The sequence below is a fragment of the Castor canadensis genome, chromosome 1 (assembly GCF_047511655.1).
Source record: "Castor canadensis chromosome 1, mCasCan1.hap1v2, whole genome shotgun sequence".
Taxonomy (NCBI): Eukaryota; Metazoa; Chordata; class Mammalia; order Rodentia; family Castoridae; genus Castor; species Castor canadensis.
In genome coordinates, this window is record NC_133386.1 from 192541531 (window position 1) to 192548495 (window position 6965).

General features: G+C 32.8%; 1 pseudogene; it reads left to right on the plus strand.

Annotated features, from left to right (window-relative positions):
• The first annotated feature begins 2259 nt into the window (after positions 1-2259).
• Positions 2260-3206, plus strand: LOC141421741 (olfactory receptor 8J3-like; annotated as a pseudogene).
• The last annotated feature ends 3759 nt before the right edge of the window (positions 3207-6965 follow it).

A 6965-nucleotide genomic window follows, 5' to 3' on the forward strand; every position in this document is an offset into this window, starting at 1 on the left:
TGTTCAAAAATGAACTTATCTTTGCTTTGTTTTGTTTTATTGAGGTATGGTCTCACAGTTTAACTTAGGCTTGTCTAAAATTCACAATCCTCCTGCCTCCACCTCCACACTACTGGGATTACAGGTGTGTACCACCATGCCTGACACTTTCTTTTTATTCTACCTTAAACCAGAATCCCTAAACTAATAAAGTTGACTATCCATGGAAAATGAAATAAATTGAATGAGGAACATATTAAAAATTTTTAATAAATTTTTAATTTTTAAATTAAAGGAAGAGAAACTTGAAATAAATGAAAAATATTCTCATTGCTTAGAATGAAGTTTTTCAAGCACCCAGGAAAATACCAATGTACTCTGGATTATAATATTTGCTTGCCAAATGTTTAATAAGTATTTTATAAGTACACAAAATTTAATATGTTAAAAACATCATTTTGATCACTTTGAACACTCACAGCTGGTCATATTATTGACCTATCTTAAAATTTCTTCACAGTTTACTATTAACTTATAAGAAAACCCAAATATTTATTATGCACTGTGTGGTCTGATTTTACTAAATCTCTCATTCTCATTATAATCCAGTCATGCTCTCCTCCACTAACCTCCCCTTTTCTACTCATAAATATCCTAAATATTTTATTGTTTGCCTCAAAGCAACATATTCACACATATTCCTTGTTGCTTAGAATTCTGGAAGGTTCTTCCTGTTACTCATTAAATATTTGGGTGCGTCTTTTTCTTTAGGTTTCAATTCAAATGTGACATTTTCAGAAAGGATTTCTCTACCATCCCATGTAGAATTATGCTCCCCAGTTATCTTTGTACCTCCGTGTTTAATTTACTCATAGTGTTTAATATGCTCGGAAATTATCTTGTTTATATGTTTCTTTAACAGACATTTATAAATGGGACAAGTGATTTATGGAAAGCTTGAACATTATTTGGCACAGAGTAAAAATTCAATAGTTTTATGGTTAATGAATAAGTATAAAAATGTTTTAATGTGTGTGTTCAGGAAAAAAGTGCATTAGATTTTCAATAATGCTGGAATTAATTTCATTTTATTTCTCTGCTTCACTTTACATTGTTGCTTCCTTCATTTTTTGTCCAACGGCAGATAAAGATTCTATTTTTTTGGTTCTATTTTGTCCTTTTTAAAAGGAGAAAAGGTGCCAACAGCTCTGAGCTTTTACTTCTCAGTTGAGATAATGTTGACTTTCTGGAATTTTAGATTAGGGTTTATGATGTGACTTCCTTGGGTAATGTGCTATCAATGTGACAACTGAATGTGGCTTAAGTTGGGGCAAGTAACCATTATTATAATACACAACTCTAGGGAAATATTTAACCATATTTAAATAATATGTGTTCCTATGGCAAAGGTATGCATTGTAATTATCATAAAACTACCCAAAATAAACCAGACTTTATTATAATAATGACAAAACTTTAAACATTTAAAAGTTAAATTAAAAGATTAACTGAAATCAAATGTAGACATATTTTTAAATTATGAGAAATAGTACTATACTATTTGATAAGTAATATTATGATTGGAAAGTGCAATGGAAGGAATATGCTCATGTAGAAGAGGACAAAGACTAAGAGTAGAAGGGTAGGAAGCAGTATACAGTAAAGAAAACTGCCAAGAAATTATAAAATGATAAAACTTTTACTAATACAATTTTTAAAGACTAAAAAGAGAATTAGCAGCCTGAAAATAGATCTAAGGACATATTGTCATGTATTTTTTCTGAGTTAACAAAATGAGAACTGAAAACGCAAAACAGCTGAATAGACATGGGTGGTAGATTATGGAAGCTAAAGTCATTGACAATAAATGTTGTGCTAGGATAGAAGGTAAAAATGAGTCCGGAGATTGTCTGGAATCATCTGTTCTTTAGGCAGAAAGCCACAAAGTTCAGATTAGGAAATTGTCAAAATACTTTGTATTATTTGCTACTAAGCAATTCCTCTTCTTTTCTGACACTTAATAAGTCCCAAAATATGAATCATGTCTCCAAATGTTTGCAAGGAAAGAACATATCTATAATTCAATATGACTGATGATTTTCCTCACTCTGCACTATTGCAAGTCTGTTTATAAGACCTAGAAATTTGCTTTAATAACCCAGTTACATTAACACGTAATTCAAGAACATCCTGCCTTTCCCATCTATGGAATCTTATAAATTCCTTAGAGTTTACAATCACTTCTTTTCTTCCCCATACAGATGAATTTCTAGCTCCTACATGGCTTCAGGAAATATCACCCATGTCACTGAGTTCATTCTCACAGGCATTTCAGACCGTCCAGAGCTGCAGATTCCCCTTTTCTTTGTTTTCCTGGTCATCTATGGGGTGACTGCCGCAGGAAACTTGGGCATCATTACCCTCACCAGTGTTGACTCTCGGCTTCAAACCCCCATGTAGTTTTTCCTGTGACATTTGGCCATCATCAACCTTGGCAACTCTACAGTCATTGTCCCTAAAATGCTGATTAACTTCTTAGTGACTAAAATACCACCTCATACTATGAATGTGCCATCCAGCTGGGAGGATTCCTGGTTTTCATTGTAGCAGAGATCTTCATTCTGACCGTGATGGCCTATGACCGCTATGTGGCCATTTGCAATCCCCTGCTGTACATGGTGGTGGTGTCTCAACAGATTTGTCTTCTTCTGGTGTCCCTCACTTACCTTTATGGCTTTTCTACAGCTGCTGTTGTTTCATCTTGTGTATTCTCTGTGTCCTACTGCTCTTCCAAAGTCATCAATCATTTTTACTGTGATAATGTCCCATTGTTAGCATTGTCCTGCTCTGATACTTACTTTCCGCAAACTTTTGTCTTTATATCTGCAGCTACGAATTTGTTTTTGTCGATGAGTATAGTTCTGGTGTCATATTTCAACATTCTTTTGTCTATTCTAAGGATACAGTCATCAGAAGGAAGGAGAAAAGCATTTTCTTCTTGTGCTTCACGTATGATGGCTGTCACAGGTTTCTAGGGTACTTTGCTATTCATGTATTTGCAGCCTCAAACCAAACCACTCGCTAGATACTGATAAATTGGCATCCATGTTTTACACACTAGTGGTTCCTGTGCTGAATCCCAGATCTACAGCCTGAGGAATAAGGACATGAAGGATGCCTTAAAGAGATTCATGGCAAAACCCTGCTATTCTCTCAAGCTGATGTAATGTTCAAATCCTACAAGTAAATCCAGAAGTGGTTAAGATTATCTGCCATTTTGTAATAAAAAGAAAACTTAGGTGACTGGCTTACAGGTTTAAAGGCAATCCTGGGAAATATGAGGAGCTAAGGTTTGAAGAGCACTGGATTCAAAGAATAAACTGAAGGGGAAACAGAAACATAAATGCTACTCATTATCTTTACCCAGGAGTACTCTGTTGACCGCTTTGAAAGAAATGTTTCCAAGATCCAAGAAAGAAATATGTTTTTTTTATAAAGTTAAAGAACTTCTAATGAAGCAAAAATATACTGACATAAGAAGTAAAGATGATTTTTTTAAACTCTGGCTTTCTTTTTCTCTTGTTGTTTACTCATGATTTATTGAATATAGTGGATCACTACATTTTGAAAAACTATAAAAAGATATAATTAAAATTCTTTTTATAGCTCAGTTATTTAATATAAACTGAAAGTTATATTTAAAACACATCTCTTGAGCCAGGCACTAGTGGCTCATGCCTGCAATCCTAGATTGCAGAGATCAGGAAGATCTTGGTTCAAAGCCAGCCCAGGCAAATACCTCATGAGACCCTATGTAGAAAAAACTCAACACAAAATAGGGCTGGTGGAGTGGCTCAAGGTGTAGGCCCTGAGTTCAAGCCCCAGTACTGCAAAAATAATAAATAAATAAATAAATTCTTAGGGCAGGGAGCAGTGCTGGTCAAATGATAGAGTGCTTGCCTAGCAAGAATGAAAACTATGTCTTTCTTAATATTTTTTGAATGAATAACTGAATACAAAAAATGATTTCGTACTGTGATGGCTTAAGGACAGGTCTCCCATCCAAGTACTAACCCAGCCCAACCCTACTTAGCTTCCAAAATCAGACACAATTGAGCACATTCATGGACTTCATATATCTATATAAAACAGAACTAGAAAACATCTTGCAATTGCTTTAAGTAGGGTGGGCAGGGACTGAGGGGGAGAGATGATGGAGACAATGTAACCAATGTACAATATAATTGTAGTCAGAATTGTCACTATGAAACCCCCTCTGTATCATGAATATATCCAAAAAAATTTATACAAAAAATAATAGGCCTGAAATTATTTCAGTCCAATCAATGTATAAGTTTTCAATAAAAATATTTTAAATTTTTGGGTAATTTTAATGACATCACAAAATAAAATCTATTTTCATAATAGATTTTTAAGCTTAGTAGATTCTATAAAGATATTTCTTTCACCTTACTCTACATGTCATTCTTCTTTAGTTTGTGAAAAAAAAGTCTCATACTGTATGGTTTATTTCCAGGGGCATAATTTACATAATTATAGGAAAACTTTGTTATTTTTTAAAATTTTGTTCTTTTCTGATAGTCCTTAATTTATTGCATGACTTTGAAAATATAGGGATGAACAGGTCATACTTTAGAATTATCAAATCACAATCATAAGATAAAGTCCATAAAGTCATTTTTAAAACACTCATAGGATATTCTGGCATGGAACTTAAGAATGAATCTTGTGAAATATCAAAGAACTTCACTGGAAAAGATGTGTATTTTCACAATACTCCTGAGTCAATAACAATATGAAGCTGTATTTTAAGTATTAGTGCTAAATCTTTGCTCATAATAATTATGATGTAAGAAAAAGAATGCAATACTACATGAGAAAATTAGACTTACAGACTCAGAAAAATTATGATAGGGGACATTCCAAGTTGCCTTACTGAGGACATATTCAGTCTAATTTATAGGCCAATTTTTCTTCCCATTGCTAGAGCCACATTCATTCCCATTTTATTTTGCATTATGCTTTCATCTTTATTTTGAGGCAGGGTTTCAGTATTTAGCCCAAATATGCCTCAATTGTTCTATTTGCACTTTCATCTTAATATGCATGTTTGCATATAATGTTTCATGAAATTTTATAAAATATTCATTCATAAAGAACTTTCTGTATAAAATGACAAACTTGGCTTCCATTGAATTACTTCTCTAATTAAATTGTTCATTGAAATATGGAATACATTACCACAAGTTAAAGAAAGAAAATTGTTGCATCATGCTGTTCATATCTTAAGGTATATTGATGGTTCACAATGGTAATTTTCAGATTTAGAAAGTTGTGTTGCATAAGCATATATTGATCCAATGAAATATATTGGATTCAATTGTGCCTATTATGCATTGATGACAACTTCTTATTTGAATTTTCAAGTCAAATCAGTTAAATACAGTAACTATTTCTGAACTGAGAAAGCACTTGCTAATCCAATGTTATAAAAAATTAATACAGTACTACTTATATGTATCTAGTACTCTGAAGAATTCTTAAGTAATATGTTATTTTATTTGAATCCTGAAGTACAGAGAAAGGTTAGATTACTCCTTTTGCAATGATATAGTTGAATTAAGCCTATGTTTCTGTAGTTCACTTTTAAAAATTTTATGCTGTATATACTAACAACAGTATGAGTGCAGGTTTATTGGAAAACAACTTTTCTCAATATCTTTCTTTATCTTAGCTTCCTCAACTAAAAAAATTGAGTAACTATTACCCATTTCTGTCTTTTACCTCCTCAATTCTGTGGAGAACCATAAGTGAGATTCATCCACTACTCTCATTTGCTGCTAGCACTTAAAAAAAGTATTATATGTTAAAAAATAAAGTGAATGCCTCCAGTAAAGGATACACTATAAATTTATCATTTCTATGAATATATACATAACATCATTACTATTGCATGTAGAAAGCATGGATATAAAAATTATTATTTATTAAGGATTGTAAAATATTATGTAAAAAAGTATAGGTACACAATGGTAATCCAAAGAAATATCAATCACTGCTAAAAAGCTTCTGGGAGAAGATATGGCCAAAGTAGCATCAAGAATGAAAATGCTAATAGGAATGGGCTATGACCAAAGAGAACGAGATGGAATACAGAGGTGCAATACCTGAGGATATCACGGATTTGATGTGCTCTACGCTCTGTCTTCCATGTATTCATATGCTAAACATTTCATAAGTACCAAATATTATCGTAAATACATAAGAGCTTCCTATTCTAGTGGAAACCAGTATGGCAAAAGAAGTTTGTGATATTTTGGAAGTGTAAGTAGGACCATAGAAGGAAGGGAAGACTTAGAATGAAACATATCAGACAGAAAATTCCACCAATGCTTAGTGCCTTCTGCTGTCCACCAGAGAATGACACTATTCACTGTGACCCACCCTGAGCCTACAATATATGAGTATGGTTCATAGAAAAGGAAGGTAGAAAAAAGTCCTAGACCACAGTCAAATACTGAAAATAGAAATATTATGAAAAACTAATAATCAAAGCTTTATGTGCCCCATTGTAACCATAGTTCTCATACAAAGAATCTGTTTATAATCTATGATTTTTTTAAATTGTACTGAGGTTTGAACTCAGGGCCTCATTCTTCCCAGTCAGGGGCTCTACCATTTGAACCACTCCACCTGCCCTGTAACTTGTGAATTTTTGCATATCAAAATACTTAATTAAAATAAATAATAAAGGATGGGAGCATGGTTCAAATGGCAGAGCAACTACCTAGTAATCAGGAGGCCCTGAGTTCAAACCTTGCATAACTTAATGATAATAATAACAGAAGTACCAAATATGACATGGATTAATTTGTAGCTCTTATAAATTTAATAGAATCACCAAATATTTTTGGTAGTGTGATAAGTAATTCATAGTTTTTCATTGTCTAATCAAAAAGATTCAT